The following is a 16,432-nucleotide window of genomic DNA, read 5'->3' as shown; positions in this document are numbered from 1 at the left end:
TCTTCTCGAGTTTCCCTGAACGTAGCCCTTTGTTTCTGTTTGATGTTTCCTACACTTCGATGGATGCTTTATCACTATTTTCTGTAATGCCCGCAAGGACCCTATTGGTATTTGAAAAGGAACAAAAAGAGAGAAACAAATAAATAAATACTGCGGACTTGTTCACCTGATCCCTCGATAAAATTTATGAATATCCATGTAAACATAGAGTACTGAGTAAATTTTCCCCATTGTTACCGGGTTTCACTAAACGTAGCCCTTTGTTTCTGGCATTTCTTTTGAACATGAATTAGTCACCGAAAAAATTTGGAGGACACTTAAGCTTCAACTTTAAGAGTGGAATGCGATAGCATTCGAAGATCCCTGACTACTTCGCACGCTTTCCGGAAAACCGAAGCCCCTCCTCACCCAGACCTAGACAGGAGGCAATCACGGGACTGGCGCCGCCTGCAAACAAACACTTCCCCACATTTATACAGGCTACACAATATGACCAAAACAAATAAAGCAACAAATGCCCGTGGTGCGAAGGAACACCGACATTGGAACACATAACATTCCAGTACGCGTTACGTCCGGCGGCTGCCACCTTGTCGCTGCTAGACAACACTCTCCATAACTGGTCGTGGCAGGCGCGACTCGCGGAACTGGAATTGGGAAGCCAACTGGCGACCCTTGACCAGGCCCGGCGAGCCGCTGTAACCAGTGGGGTCCTGGAGGAGGAGCTCCACCCACCATAACCAATCAACTTCTACGACAGTAATCATTTACTCTCTCTCTCTCTCTCTCTTTCCTGAAACTGTAGTGTATGTAACCGTAATGTTCACCGGGAAACGCTCGCGGCGAACGCTATGCACGAAGGCGGGCTTTCTGGTACAGACGCGGCCTCTTGCATGGACCGCGATGTGGCGGAGGCGAGCACCGTCTGGAAATATTTCAAGGAAGCGGGCACGACACTTCGTGGACTCTGAATTACTTACGTGCCGGCGTGCGCAAATGGCGGACGCCGTTCCCGGTCCATGCATTGTAGAAACGCTGGAAAAGGCGTTTGTTTGAGTATTCGCGTAACAGACTTGTTTTCTTATATAATCAAATTACAATCAGAGAGCTATCATGTCTATAAGTTGTGTGTAAGTCGTAATTTACGATTTTTTTACGCATTCTAGCTTAAGAAATTCGATTAGTTCAGTCAATTCCCTGTAAGACATGGAAGGCCTGGGCATGCGTGGTTCGAAAACCTTTTCGTCATAACGACGTCCGACGCGAGATATTATGCGACATGGGCTCCTTGATGCTATCGCGTTAAAACCATTTACTTCTCTAACAGAGGGTCCACAGGTATTATTAACAACATAGGTATCTATGACTGAACGCAATTGTGCAAGTCCACTGGCCAGAATGACACCTGCGTGCATTGCTCTGGAAGTTCACGACTTACTAAGATCGCAACTTGACTCATTCGGTTTGCATATATTCACATTCGCGGGCGACTTCTCCATGTAGTCCGCGAGTGTATTAGAGGTACAATTGTAGGCCCCGAACATATATGAGTCAGCTACTTGCGTTTATTGTGTTTCACCAGGGTCAGAGCTTTTATTCTTTTTATTTTTTTATTTTTAGGAACTGAAACCAGCGCTTTTTATTCCAAGATGAAATGTTCCTTACGTCTGCACCAGAACCAAGACAAAGCAGAACGTCATTATCAATGATTTCTCTCTAAATGCCTCATTGGAAAGAGAGAGAGAGAATAATTTTATTGAATTGGCGAAAGGGGGATAGGGGATTAGGTACTTGATGGGTGGCGCCCCAAGTCCAGGGCTTCACTGGCTTCTGCCGAACGTGTCCCACAAGAGCCTTCTGCACTTTCGGGTCTGAGCTGGCGAGTTGGGCCTCCCATTGCTCAGGTCTATCTAAATCACTAAACACAGAGAACGTGCTGTGTAACTCCAGTTTGGATGGTCGCAATGACAGCCATTCCCGAAATAAACTACAAGATACGCGAAAATTATACTTTAGATATTTTTGTTGCAACAAATAACCGTCGCGATTATCTCGGATGTAGTAGTAAAATAGTAGCAAGAGTCTATAAGGAAGTAACCAAATGCTAATAGAGCAAGTCCATGAATCGCGGAGAAGTTATAGAAGTAATGAAAGGTTATAAGACTAGGAACAACTGAAGCACAAGCAAGCCTTAGAACATAAGCAACATCAAAAATGACCACAAGCTACTTTTCGCAAGGAGTTCATGAAGTCACTGTCTATGAGAAAGTCCTGCTTAGACTTAAGTGCTAATCTGTGTTGGTTGAGGCACGAGCAGTGTCCGTACACGGTACAGAGAAAAGACGCCTATGTAAAGTGTTCAGATAAATGAGCAATATATCTCGCTGTTGGTGATGTCGTATGCACTCAATGAGGCAGTGTTCAACAGAAGCTTTTGTTGTGCTACGGTTCGGGCACTCAGAGAATGTCCTTTTCTTTACACGATGCGAGAGGTAAGACGTATGAGCTGCCTCGAGGCGCAAGCAATGTTGGTGTGTGCCTTCTTTTTGCAGTACTGAAGACAAAAAACGTGACGCGATGCGTACTCCACGTTGTACATATTGTACTTGCATAAAACAAACACACAAATATATATTTTGTCTAAAAAGTGAACCGCATGAGAGAACGGATTCTCCACGGCAAACTGTGTCATGCATGCATTTTATAAATTCTCCGCGTTCCAGTGCTAAACCTAAAAATTGGCCGCTCTCAAATGCAAGCACTATTCTAAAAGTGGCTTCTCTACAGCAGACGGGCTCTCTGTATGCACTGCACGGTCTAGCGCTCTTCATATTCCGCCCTTATGATTATACGGCTGTAGTGTCTACGCTGGCGGCGATGTTTGGAACTTGTGACACGAATTCATTTAGATCATAAAAGTGTGGCATCGATAATTTTTCTGGGCATGGCTTCATTCAGCCATCAAGCAAGGCCGTAACATTGAATTCATGAAAGCAAAGATGAAAAGTTTGCGATAAGGCAAACTATATACGTGCAGGCGGGGTCTAATGTTTGCAGGGTGCAGTCTCCACAGGAAAGTGGAATATTCAGCCTAGTTGTAGCTTACAGTCATCGCAACAGTACAGCACTATGTTAGCCGCGTATACATTGGTACACGTCGCAAATTCAAAATTCAGGCTGCCGTGCTCAGAATCAGAATGTATTGAGTTTTCTTTTTTTTTCGATCCTGCATCCCGTAAACCTTTGTCAATGCCTGTACACGTGCGGCCGTGGGCGTATGCATGTGCCGCGCAGTGGTGCTTCACAACACACAGGCGACTGGTAAACTGTGCTGGAGACAGGAGTCGGCTGTGTTTTCATTTAAAGTGCCAACATGGCTCTGAATACCCGCGTTGCACTTCGAGGATTACTTGCGCTCCGACAAAATGCTCACTCACCCAGAAGCGGCAAGCAAATTGAAACATAGTTACTAGCGCTAACAAGACCAACGGAAAAAAAGTTGGGACAAAAAAAAAGTTGGGCTCTGTCCTGTCGCAACTTTTTTTCCGTTAGTCTTCTTAGCGCTAGTAACTATGTCTCAGAAGATGCATCGACACCAACTAGCCCAAATTTCTGCGTGAATTGAAAGCAGAGTTAATAAGCAGCCACCATGGCCACCTCTCTATGACGTAGCGGGGTGTCGTCGGAATCCTGATGCTTCGGTGATTCCTCCAATCAGGACAAATCCACTGAGCAGATCCGTTGTTATAAATGTTTGAACGAAATTAGAGCACCACAGAGATAAGGCCTTCATGCCTAATTATCCTAGGAATGAAGGAAAACAAGAAGTGAAAGGCAGACAGGTTAACCAGATTAAGTGTCCGCTTGGCTACTCTGCGCAGGGCGATGGGGTAAGGGGCAGAAAAGATAAGAAAACAACAGAATATTAAAAAGAAAAGGAAAACATTAGTTCGCACATCCTATAGTTTTTCAATTAGTGCTGTGTCCTTTAAAAAGCTCACCAACACTTTTAATGCAGTTCGTGCCGACGTAAAGCTGGGACCAGGGTCCAAGAATTCTGCCGTCCGTAAAGGGAGGGTTATCAGTCCTGTCGAGCGTGGTGCTGAGGACTTGTCTTTGTGCACTGAAAGGACGACAACCCCACAGAATGTGCGCTATCGTCTCTTTACACCCGCAAATTTCGCAATCTGGGCTTGTGGCCATCGACAGACTTTAAATACCAGCGCCTTTTTCCGCTGGATCCTGATCTGAAGCTCTGCCTTCCACATTGTTTACCACGATGGCAAGTAACTCATCTGTCGCTTATGGCTTGACCAAACTTGCAAGGATCAAAAGAAAGATCAGGTGTCGCAGGCAGCGACACTGTTGTTTAGAAGGAAATCCCCTATTCGTTTAGGATCTCCTCCAAGGCATGCACGTCTCTATGAGGTGTTAAAGTTGTAGGCTACATCTGCGTGTGACAGCAGATTCATTTACTGCTGTGAAGAATTTTTTCAGTCGACATCTTATATACCTTCAATGTTACCACATTATAAACTGTGTGAGGCTGACGGCGACATGTGTGCCGCGAATGTTTTCAATGCCATAATAAATCACGACTGACGGACAGCTTACCTGCTTAAATCCTACACTGCTCCATTATCTTCATTTACGAGTGGGTTTCCTCTCGACAGAGTGGCGAGGATCAGGTAGTGACGTGCTCACGTGGAGAACGGGGCTTTCGCGGTAGCTTTGTACTAACGGCATAAGCCTAATGGAGTCTCGGTTTGCCGCAAACTTTTACTATGAAATGAGACATGTCGCGCAGACGTGTGTCGCAAGAACATCTCTGCCGCGAATTCATTTATTTCGCCGCCTTGATAAGTTTCATCATCCTTCTCGCTGCCGCTGCTATTGGTACGCGTTCGCAGATGTCTGATGACTGAAGGGACTTCGTATACAGCACATCCTTAACAGAGAAATACGTAAAGATTATAAAGTCTACTTCCGTGATGTATAACACCGGTAACCTCTCATTAACACGTTGGTTTTTCGTATAAATCCTCGTATGATCCGCCCGAGCGCGTGGAAAAATTTCCCGATTCCTCAGTCTTTGCGAATCTTTCTACCCTTATGTGAAATATGCCTTTTATAGTTTCATGTGTCTACACATGATCGTTCATCAGCCACTGCGGGGTTCCGCTCTTGAGCGGACGTTGCAAGAAAGCGCTGGGTTTACGGGCTCGTAACACTGCGCTATAGGCGACTGTAAATATCTGCTACAAAATTTATCCGCTTTAGATGCTCCAATAGACGTACTTCACAGAACTGCAATATCTGTTTTTGATGCAGAGTTGCGGTTATGTAAACTTCGTGCTTCAATTTCCTTCTCAAGCTTACCAGCTTTCAGCAATTCCCGTGAAAAGTATGAGGACACAAATGTTCTGATTTCAGCAGTAAGTAGAATATAACTTTCTTGAGTGCAGCAACTCTCATTCAAGATGATCCCGCGGTTTTATCATGAGGGTACTTCTACGTTTCACACGTATTTGAAAAGGAAAATCGTAGTTGACCCCGAGCTAGAGCTTTCTCTTAAAGAGGCCCTATGCTCCCGGTGCACCCTCCCATCAATCTCTTAATGTCATTCACGCGCCGAAGCACTACTCATGCGTAAGGGGCAAACGCCGCTGCTTGCGAACGACGCCATTCAACGTCATATAGAACAAATATCCAGTCGCACAGTATGTCACGGTATGTGGGCAATATCCAAATATTGCGTCTGTATCCGCATTGGAGCTGCTCCCGGGCCCTCGCATCTCCTCACAGGACTACCCGTTCTAGACTACTCCCTTCCTATCCCGACTCACGGCAGAGTTAGACCGGTCCGCCCGCGGCACCCCGCGACACATTATCACCACTCCTCGTGGCACACATAAGCCATATAAAAGGGGCCAGCAAGGCTCCGCCGCTGGCTTGTAATGGGAGCGCGTACCATGACTCGGACTATGAGTCGTCGAAATAAAGTTTTTTTTCTCTCTATTTCTCTCTTAATTAATGTGGCAAGGCGAATGGATGCTGGGGCACTGAAGTGCCTCGAGGATCGGTCCATGTTACAAACCACATAAAAATCCTTACGAGGCCACATAACGTGCACCAGGTGCACCAGTGTCAGGATCGGCCAAGCAGCAGCAGCAGCAGCAGCAGCAGCAGCAGCAGCAGCAGCAGCAGCAGCAGCAGCAGCAGCAGCAGCAGCAGCAGCAGCAGCAGCAGCAGCAGCAGCAGCAGCAGCAGCAGCAGCAGCAGCAGCAGCAGCAGCAGCAGCAGCAGCAGCAGCAGCAGCAGCAGCAGCAGCAGCAGCAGCAGCAGCAGCAGCAGCAGCAGCAGCAGCAGCAGCAGCAGCAGCAGCAGCAGCAGCAGCAGCAGCAGCAGCAGCAGCAGCAGCAGCAGCAGCAGCAGCAGCAGCAGCAGCAGCAGCAGCAGCAGCAGCAGCAGCAGCAGCAGCAGCAGCAGCAGCAGCAGCAGCAGCAGCAGCAGCAGCAGCAGCAGCAGCAGCAGCAGCAGCAGCAGCAGCAGCAGCAGCAGCAGCAGCAGCAGCAGCAGCAGCAGCAGCAGCAGCAGCAGCAGCAGCAGCAGCAGCAGCAGCAGCAGCAGCAGCAGCAGCAGCAGCAGCAGCAGCAGCAGCAGCAGCAGCAGCAGCAGCAGCAGCAGCAGCAGCAGCAGCAGCAGCAGCAGCAGCAGCAGCAGCAGCAGCAGCAGCAGCAGCAGCAGCAGCAGCAGCAGCAGCAGCAGCAGCAGCAGCAGCAGCAGCAGCAGCAGCAGCAGCAGCAGCAGCAGCAGCAGCAGCAGCAGCAGCAGCAGCAGCAGCAGCAGCAGCAGCAGCAGCAGCAGCAGCAGCAGCAGCAGCAGCAGCAGCAGCAGCAGCAGCAGCAGCAGCAGCAGCAGCAGCAGCAGCAGCAGCAGCAGCAGCAGCAGCAGCAGCAGCAGCAGCAGCAGCAGCAGCAGCAGCAGCAGCAGCAGCAGCAGCAGCAGCAGCAGCAGCAGCAGCAGCAGCAGCAGCAGCAGCAGCAGCAGCAGCAGCAGCAGCAGCAGCAGCAGCAGCAGCAGCAGCAGCAGCAGCAGCAGCAGCAGCAGCAGCAGCAGCAGCAGCAGCAGCAGCAGCAGCAGCAGCAGCAGCAGCAGCAGCAGCAGCAGCAGCAGCAGCAGCAGCAGCAGCAGCAGCAGCAGCAGCAGCAGCAGCAGCAGCAGCAGCAGCAGCAGCAGCAGCAGCAGCAGCAGCAGCAGCAGCAGCAGCAGCAGCAGCAGCAGCAGCAGCAGCAGCAGCAGCAGCAGCAGCAGCAGCAGCAGCAGCAGCAGCAGCAGCAGCAGCAGCAGCAGCAGCAGCAGCAGCAGCAGCAGCAGCAGCAGCAGCAGCAGCAGCAGCAGCAGCAGCAGCAGCAGCAGCAGCAGCAGCAGCAGCAGCAGCAGCAGCAGCAGCAGCAGCAGCAGCAGCAGCAGCAGCAGCAGCAGCAGCAGCAGCAGCAGCAGCAGCAGCAGCAGCAGCAGCAGCAGCAGCAGCAGCAGCAGCAGCAGCAGCAGCAGCAGCAGCAGCAGCAGCAGCAGCAGCAGCAGCAGCAGCAGCAGCAGCAGCAGCAGCAGCAGCAGCAGCAGCAGCAGCAGCAGCAGCAGCAGCAGCAGCAGCAGCAGCAGCAGCAGCAGCAGCAGCAGCAGCAGCAGCAGCAGCAGCAGCAGCAGCAGCAGCAGCAGCAGCAGCAGCAGCAGCAGCAGCAGCAGCAGCAGCAGCAGCAGCAGCAGCAGCAGCAGCAGCAGCAGCAGCAGCAGCAGCAGCAGCAGCAGCAGCAGCAGCAGCAGCAGCAGCAGCAGCAGCAGCAGCAGCAGCAGCAGCAGCAGCAGCAGCAGCAGCAGCAGCAGCAGCAGCAGCAGCAGCAGCAGCAGCAGCAGCAGCAGCAGCAGCAGCAGCAGCAGCAGCAGCAGCAGCAGCAGCAGCAGCAGCAGCAGCAGCAGCAGCAGCAGCAGCAGCAGCAGCAGCAGCAGCAGCAGCAGCAGCAGCAGCAGCAGCAGCAGCAGCAGCAGCAGCAGCAGCAGCAGCAGCAGCAGCAGCAGCAGCAGCAGCAGCAGCAGCAGCAGCAGCAGCAGCAGCAGCAGCAGCAGCAGCAGCAGCAGCAGCAGCAGCAGCAGCAGCAGCAGCAGCAGCAGCAGCAGCAGCAGCAGCAGCAGCAGCAGCAGCAGCAGCAGCAGCAGCAGCAGCAGCAGCAGCAGCAGCAGCAGCAGCAGCAGCAGCAGCAGCAGCAGCAGCAGCAGCAGCAGCAGCAGCAGCAGCAGCAGCAGCAGCAGCAGCAGCAGCAGCAGCAGCAGCAGCAGCAGCAGCAGCAGCAGCAGCAGCAGCAGCAGCAGCAGCAGCAGCAGCAGCAGCAGCAGCAGCAGCAGCAGCAGCAGCAGCAGCAGCAGCAGCAGCAGCAGCAGCAGCAGCAGCAGCAGCAGCAGCAGCAGCAGCAGCAGCAGCAGCAGCAGCAGCAGCAGCAGCAGCAGCAGCAGCAGCAGCAGCAGCAGCAGCAGCAGCAGCAGCAGCAGCAGCAGCAGCAGCAGCAGCAGCAGCAGCAGCAGCAGCAGCAGCAGCAGCAGCAGCAGCAGCAGCAGCAGCAGCAGCAGCAGCAGCAGCAGCAGCAGCAGCAGCAGCAGCAGCAGCAGCAGCAGCAGCAGCAGCAGCAGCAGCAGCAGCAGCAGCAGCAGCAGCAGCAGCAGCAGCAGCAGCAGCAGCAGCAGCAGCAGCAGCAGCAGCAGCAGCAGCAGCAGCAGCAGCAGCAGCAGCAGCAGCAGCAGCAGCAGCAGCAGCAGCAGCAGCAGCAGCAGCAGCAGCAGCAGCAGCAGCAGCAGCAGCAGCAGCAGCAGCAGCAGCAGCAGCAGCAGCAGCAGCAGCAGCAGCAGCAGCAGCAGCAGCAGCAGCAGCAGCAGCAGCAGCAGCAGCAGCAGCAGCAGCAGCAGCAGCAGCAGCAGCAGCAGCAGCAGCAGCAGCAGCAGCAGCAGCAGCAGCAGCAGCAGCAGCAGCAGCAGCAGCAGCAGCAGCAGCAGCAGCAGCAGCAGCAGCAGCAGCAGCAGCAGCAGCAGCAGCAGCAGCAGCAGCAGCAGCAGCAGCAGCAGCAGCAGCAGCAGCAGCAGCAGCAGCAGCAGCAGCAGCAGCAGCAGCAGCAGCAGCAGCAGCAGCAGCAGCAGCAGCAGCAGCAGCAGCAGCAGCAGCAGCAGCAGCAGCAGCAGCAGCAGCAGCAGCAGCAGCAGCAGCAGCAGCAGCAGCAGCAGCAGCAGCAGCAGCAGCAGCAGCAGCAGCAGCAGCAGCAGCAGCAGCAGCAGCAGCAGCAGCAGCAGCAGCAGCAGCAGCAGCAGCAGCAGCAGCAGCAGCAGCAGCAGCAGCAGCAGCAGCAGCAGCAGCAGCAGCAGCAGCAGCAGCAGCAGCAGCAGCAGCAGCAGCAGCAGCAGCAGCAGCAGCAGCAGCAGCAGCAGCAGCAGCAGCAGCAGCAGCAGCAGCAGCAGCAGCAGCAGCAGCAGCAGCAGCAGCAGCAGCAGCAGCAGCAGCAGCAGCAGCAGCAGCAGCAGCAGCAGCAGCAGCAGCAGCAGCAGCAGCAGCAGCAGCAGCAGCAGCAGCAGCAGCAGCAGCAGCAGCAGCAGCAGCAGCAGCAGCAGCAGCAGCAGCAGCAGCAGCAGCAGCAGCAGCAGCAGCAGCAGCAGCAGCAGCAGCAGCAGCAGCAGCAGCAGCAGCAGCAGCAGCAGCAGCAGCAGCAGCAGCAGCAGCAGCAGCAGCAGCAGCAGCAGCAGCAGCAGCAGCAGCAGCAGCAGCAGCAGCAGCAGCAGCAGCAGCAGCAGCAGCAGCAGCAGCAGCAGCAGCAGCAGCAGCAGCAGCAGCAGCAGCAGCAGCAGCAGCAGCAGCAGCAGCAGCAGCAGCAGCAGCAGCAGCAGCAGCAGCAGCAGCAGCAGCAGCAGCAGCAGCAGCAGCAGCAGCAGCAGCAGCAGCAGCAGCAGCAGCAGCAGCAGCAGCAGCAGCAGCAGCAGCAGCAGCAGCAGCAGCAGCAGCAGCAGCAGCAGCAGCAGCAGCAGCAGCAGCAGCAGCAGCAGCAGCAGCAGCAGCAGCAGCAGCAGCAGCAGCAGCAGCAGCAGCAGCAGCAGCAGCAGCAGCAGCAGCAGCAGCAGCAGCAGCAGCAGCAGCAGCAGCAGCAGCAGCAGCAGCAGCAGCAGCAGCAGCAGCAGCAGCAGCAGCAGCAGCAGCAGCAGCAGCAGCAGCAGCAGCAGCAGCAGCAGCAGCAGCAGCAGCAGCAGCAGCAGCAGCAGCAGCAGCAGCAGCAGCAGCAGCAGCAGCAGCAGCAGCAGCAGCAGCAGCAGCAGCAGCAGCAGCAGCAGCAGCAGCAGCAGCAGCAGCAGCAGCAGCAGCAGCAGCAGCAGCAGCAGCAGCAGCAGCAGCAGCAGCAGCAGCAGCAGCAGCAGCAGCAGCAGCAGCAGCAGCAGCAGCAGCAGCAGCAGCAGCAGCAGCAGCAGCAGCAGCAGCAGCAGCAGCAGCAGCAGCAGCAGCAGCAGCAGCAGCAGCAGCAGCAGCAGCAGCAGCAGCAGCAGCAGCAGCAGCAGCAGCAGCAGCAGCAGCAGCAGCAGCAGCAGCAGCAGCAGCAGCAGCAGCAGCAGCAGCAGCAGCAGCAGCAGCAGCAGCAGCAGCAGCAGCAGCAGCAGCAGCAGCAGCAGCAGCAGCAGCAGCAGCAGCAGCAGCAGCAGCAGCAGCAGCAGCAGCAGCAGCAGCAGCAGCAGCAGCAGCAGCAGCAGCAGCAGCAGCAGCAGCAGCAGCAGCAGCAGCAGCAGCAGCAGCAGCAGCAGCAGCAGCAGCAGCAGCAGCAGCAGCAGCAGCAGCAGCAGCAGCAGCAGCAGCAGCAGCAGCAGCAGCAGCAGCAGCAGCAGCAGCAGCAGCAGCAGCAGCAGCAGCAGCAGCAGCAGCAGCAGCAGCAGCAGCAGCAGCAGCAGCAGCAGCAGCAGCAGCAGCAGCAGCAGCAGCAGCAGCAGCAGCAGCAGCAGCAGCAGCAGCAGCAGCAGCAGCAGCAGCAGCAGCAGCAGCAGCAGCAGCAGCAGCAGCAGCAGCAGCAGCAGCAGCAGCAGCAGCAGCAGCAGCAGCAGCAGCAGCAGCAGCAGCAGCAGCAGCAGCAGCAGCAGCAGCAGCAGCAGCAGCAGCAGCAGCAGCAGCAGCAGCAGCAGCAGCAGCAGCAGCAGCAGCAGCAGCAGCAGCAGCAGCAGCAGCAGCAGCAGCAGCAGCAGCAGCAGCAGCAGCAGCAGCAGCAGCAGCAGCAGCAGCAGCAGCAGCAGCAGCAGCAGCAGCAGCAGCAGCAGCAGCAGCAGCAGCAGCAGCAGCAGCAGCAGCAGCAGCAGCAGCAGCAGCAGCAGCAGCAGCAGCAGCAGCAGCAGCAGCAGCAGCAGCAGCAGCAGCAGCAGCAGCAGCAGCAGCAGCAGCAGCAGCAGCAGCAGCAGCAGCAGCAGCAGCAGCAGCAGCAGCAGCAGCAGCAGCAGCAGCAGCAGCAGCAGCAGCAGCAGCAGCAGCAGCAGCAGCAGCAGCAGCAGCAGCAGCAGCAGCAGCAGCAGCAGCAGCAGCAGCAGCAGCAGCAGCAGCAGCAGCAGCAGCAGCAGCAGCAGCAGCAGCAGCAGCAGCAGCAGCAGCAGCAGCAGCAGCAGCAGCAGCAGCAGCAGCAGCAGCAGCAGCAGCAGCAGCAGCAGCAGCAGCAGCAGCAGCAGCAGCAGCAGCAGCAGCAGCAGCAGCAGCAGCAGCAGCAGCAGCAGCAGCAGCAGCAGCAGCAGCAGCAGCAGCAGCAGCAGCAGCAGCAGCAGCAGCAGCAGCAGCAGCAGCAGCAGCAGCAGCAGCAGCAGCAGCAGCAGCAGCAGCAGCAGCAGCAGCAGCAGCAGCAGCAGCAGCAGCAGCAGCAGCAGCAGCAGCAGCAGCAGCAGCAGCAGCAGCAGCAGCAGCAGCAGCAGCAGCAGCAGCAGCAGCAGCAGCAGCAGCAGCAGCAGCAGCAGCAGCAGCAGCAGCAGCAGCAGCAGCAGCAGCAGCAGCAGCAGCAGCAGCAGCAGCAGCAGCAGCAGCAGCAGCAGCAGCAGCAGCAGCAGCAGCAGCAGCAGCAGCAGCAGCAGCAGCAGCAGCAGCAGCAGCAGCAGCAGCAGCAGCAGCAGCAGCAGCAGCAGCAGCAGCAGCAGCAGCAGCAGCAGCAGCAGCAGCAGCAGCAGCAGCAGCAGCAGCAGCAGCAGCAGCAGCAGCAGCAGCAGCAGCAGCAGCAGCAGCAGCAGCAGCAGCAGCAGCAGCAGCAGCAGCAGCAGCAGCAGCAGCAGCAGCAGCAGCAGCAGCAGCAGCAGCAGCAGCAGCAGCAGCAGCAGCAGCAGCAGCAGCAGCAGCAGCAGCAGCAGCAGCAGCAGCAGCAGCAGCAGCAGCAGCAGCAGCAGCAGCAGCAGCAGCAGCAGCAGCAGCAGCAGCAGCAGCAGCAGCAGCAGCAGCAGCAGCAGCAGCAGCAGCAGCAGCAGCAGCAGCAGCAGCAGCAGCAGCAGCAGCAGCAGCAGCAGCAGCGTAGGTTAGGGGCTTCCGCAGCCTGGAGGCCTTAAAAAAACTAAACGACAAAACATACTCCCAGAATTCAGAGGGCATGGCTGAAGCTGCAGGAAACGCCTCCTAGGCAAACGCAGCCAGTTTGGTTTCACACTTTGCCATTGCTTTCTCTTGTGTTTTATCTCGCTCGTTTCATTTCCAGTCATTTAATCCGTCACGTCAAGTTGGACGTACCCATGATACTCCGTCGTTTTTGTATATAGCCCCAGCAGTCAGGCGTAACGACCCGGGAGCCATGCGGTGAAGTTGTCAGTTATGAAGTTCACTGTTAGCGCGCGTTACTCAGAGCCAGCAACGTGCGCTGCAGCGCGTGCCGCTTAGTGCATTAATTATCTTTTTATTTTTTATTTTTTGGTGGAAGCAGAAACTGTGCACTATATATACAAAACATGCGTGGGGCAGCATAGACAGTTCGATAAGCTATTCAAAATAAAAATTATTATCAGCAGAAGCAATGACAAAACTGAGTTCTATCGCTTGCCAGTAGTTCGTTATGTATGTGCTCAAATTTGCTATTGCACACGCTAGATTTGGTCCTTCTGAATTTTATTTGGCACACACATTCTGAAATAAAGAAGTTTATTTTTATTTGTTGTGCTGGATTGCGTTCTTGAAGTATACAATGTTTGGTAGGCTCTGATGTCTATAGCGCAAGGCGCACGCACACACAGTTTCCCATATGCCGAACCATGCATATCTTAAATGCTTCGTAATAGTAATTAGGAGTAGCAACACAAAGCTGTGATTATCTTACGCCATAATTACAGTACTCAAAAGGCTAAGTCGACAGAGAGAGAGAGAGAGAGCAAGGACACAAAAGGCAGGGAGGTCAGCCAGACGAGCCCCCGGTTTGCTACCCTACACTGGAGGTGGGGGAAATGGGAAAGAGGAAAAGAAGGGAGAGAGTGAGCACTGAGTGCGTGTGGGAGGATGCACAGGGACACTATAAACGGTCTCTTAAGCCTGTACACTTCAAGTGATATACTAATGCACGAATCGCTTTTCGTGCCAGTGACGGGTGTGGCCACGCTCCGTGTATCTTTGAATCGGAGAACGGTCTTGAGTTTGGAACCTGTTTAAAGTTGTCCTCAGAGAGGGGCGTTGTACGTCGTAGCGAGGGAAGATACACAATAGGTGCTGGACGGTTTCCTCGCACCTAAAGAACTCGCACAGCGGTCTCTCGGCCATTCCGATACGATAGGAGTAGGCGTTCGTGAACGCCACTCCCAGCCACAAGCGGTAAGCAAGGTTATTTCGCCGCGCGAAAGGCTAGATGGTAGTTGTAGCCGTAGCGTGGGGTCTAGTTTATGCAATCACCAATTGAAGGCACTTTAACTCCAGAAATCTTGCGAGTTTTTGCGTGCAAGCAGGTGGTGTTCCCTGGGAGCGTCCGACGTCGCCAAAGGTATTGCAAGCGTCTGGGTGTCATCGTGGGTAGACCGGGCATCCCTGTCAGCAAAGTTGTTGCCGACAATGCCACAGTGATCAGCAATCTATTGAAAGATAATTTTCTGCCCTGTTGACAGAGCATGATGATGTATTTCTCTGATGTCAGATATCATCTGCTCGTAAGTTCTGTGGTGTAATACAGACTTGATGCTGTGAAGAGCTGCCTTAGAGTCACAAAATACAATGCAACTCAAGCCGATGCACTGGTGCACTAGAGGCCAATTTTTTCAACTAATGTAACGTTGGTATATGCGTGACTAGCAAATCACAGTAACTGAGCTTACCGAGGGGAATCATCAAACGATAACAAAGAACAAACGTGAGAAGGAAAAAAAAAAGAAAGCGCCATGCCATAATTGTAGTACTCAGGCAAAAGCTAATCGCAATACTTGTTTCACTGCTGCTGGGATGTATTAGAATACATACATACATACATACATACATACATACATACATACATACATACATACATACATACATACATACAAACATACATACATACATACATACATACATACATACATACATACATACATACACACAGACACGCACGCACGCACAAATATATATATATATATATATATATATATATATATATATATATATATATATATATATATATATATATATTCAGCTTGCTTTCGGTATGGCATACAATATTCACCAACATAATTTCACACAGAACAAGGGCAATACTTGACTGAGCAAAGGCTGGCTTCAGCAAAACATATTTTACAATGGTTCTACAACTGAGAAATCTGAGGAGTGCAGTCAACCTCTCCATATGCATTCCATAGATCCCAGAAAAGCGTTTGATTCAACAGAGATACCAGCAGTCATAGAGGCATTGCGAAATCAAGGAGTGCAGGAGACATACGTGAATATCCTTGCAAATATCTGCAGATTCCACACCTACCTTGGTTCTACACAAGAAAAGTCGAAAATGACCTGTTAAGAAAGGGATCAGGCCGGGAGACACAATCTCTTCAATGCTACGCTGCATGTTTAGAAAAACTATTCAAGCTATTAGGCTAAGAAGGGTAATGAGTGAGGATCAACGGCGAATATCTCAGCAACTTTCGGTTTGCAGATGGCGCTGTCCTGATTGGCAACACTGGAAACAAATGATTGAGGACCTTAACCGAGAATGTGCAATAGTCAGGTTGTGGATTCACCATTTAACTGCCAAGATAAGAAAGGCTTGGCTTAGAACATCTTTATTGCTTCATTTCTGAATTATATTGCCCAAATACACAGCAGATGAAATATTTAAGAGTTTGTATAAAAAGTAAGCGAGATACAGTAAGTCAAAAATGTTGTTGACCAGCTGGTTGAAGGTAAATGTACGGTCAAAAACCGTTGTTTAATACTTGCTTTGGCAAGGTCAATGCGTGTTCTTGAGATGCACCTTTATGGGGATAAGAAAATAACAGCTTGCTTAAGCAAAAGAAAAAAAATCACATTGGTGAGAATACAACCCCCATGTGCGCTAAGAAGAAAATGACCAAGTCCTCCAGTTTTCTCATCAAAACATCTGCCGCTGCTCATAGTTAGCATTATTGTGAATGCCACTGTTGAGCAGGAGCCAACAAATGTGAATTGAGAGGCACAGACTAATATTTAGATTTGTCTCGTTTTTGCGGATGTTTTTGTCAGGTCAACAATATTCTTAGCTACCAGTTAAAGGGTCAGTATGCGGAAGACAAAAGAAATGTTCAATAACCTGGCAACGGAACAACCATTCCGGTTGGCAGCCAGCCTCTAGAGTCGGTACAGAAGTAGTTTTATCTAGGTCAATTACTCCCGGGAGATCCTTATCATGAAAATTAAATTTAGAGAAGAATAAGAATGGGTTGGCGTGCATATGGCAGGCGTCACAATATCCTTACTGAGTCCGTCAGCTACTCTCAGAATGTTGTAGATGGTATCTTTGCCGTCGCGGGGATTCCTCAGTAGGATATACTCGGATGTGGACCCAAGTTGTGCCGACTGCAGTGAAACCTGTTGCTCTATGGCTCACATGCTCTGGCGGTGCCCCGCGTTGCCTAACGACCTTCTCTCCAGCGAGTCGAATGGGAGGAGGCGATCAGAAGCACGGTACTTCAAAATCAAGCCCACACTTTCCAGAGGGCCCTGGAAAGGACGGAGCGTCACGGCGTTCTGTCCTCTACGTTGGCGCGGCCAGCGGCTACAATGGCCTCCCGTTAAGGGGTCCTCAAAGTAGCTCCTCAGCATTAAATAAATTTCGTAATCTGTCTGTCTGGCAGGCCATGTAATGAGTAGTCTAGATAATCGGTTGACCATTAGAGTTGCAGAATGGGTGCATATGGAAGAGAAGCGCAGTCGAACACGGCAAAAAACGAGGTGTGGTGAAATTTGCAGCTTCAAAAGTCGGAA

At 53.4% G+C, this 16,432-nt stretch overlaps 1 protein-coding gene across 1 annotated transcript in view; it reads right to left on the bottom strand.

Annotated features, from left to right (window-relative positions):
• Positions 1–16,432, bottom strand: part of LOC129383766 (uncharacterized) — a 644,189-nt gene that overhangs the window by 393,898 nt on the left and 233,859 nt on the right. The window lies entirely within an intron of this gene.

Source organism: Dermacentor andersoni, chromosome 9 (assembly GCF_023375885.2).
Source record: "Dermacentor andersoni chromosome 9, qqDerAnde1_hic_scaffold, whole genome shotgun sequence".
NCBI lineage: Eukaryota > Metazoa > Arthropoda > Arachnida > Ixodida > Ixodidae > Dermacentor > Dermacentor andersoni.
This window is presented reverse-complemented; position numbering and strand designations above follow the sequence as displayed.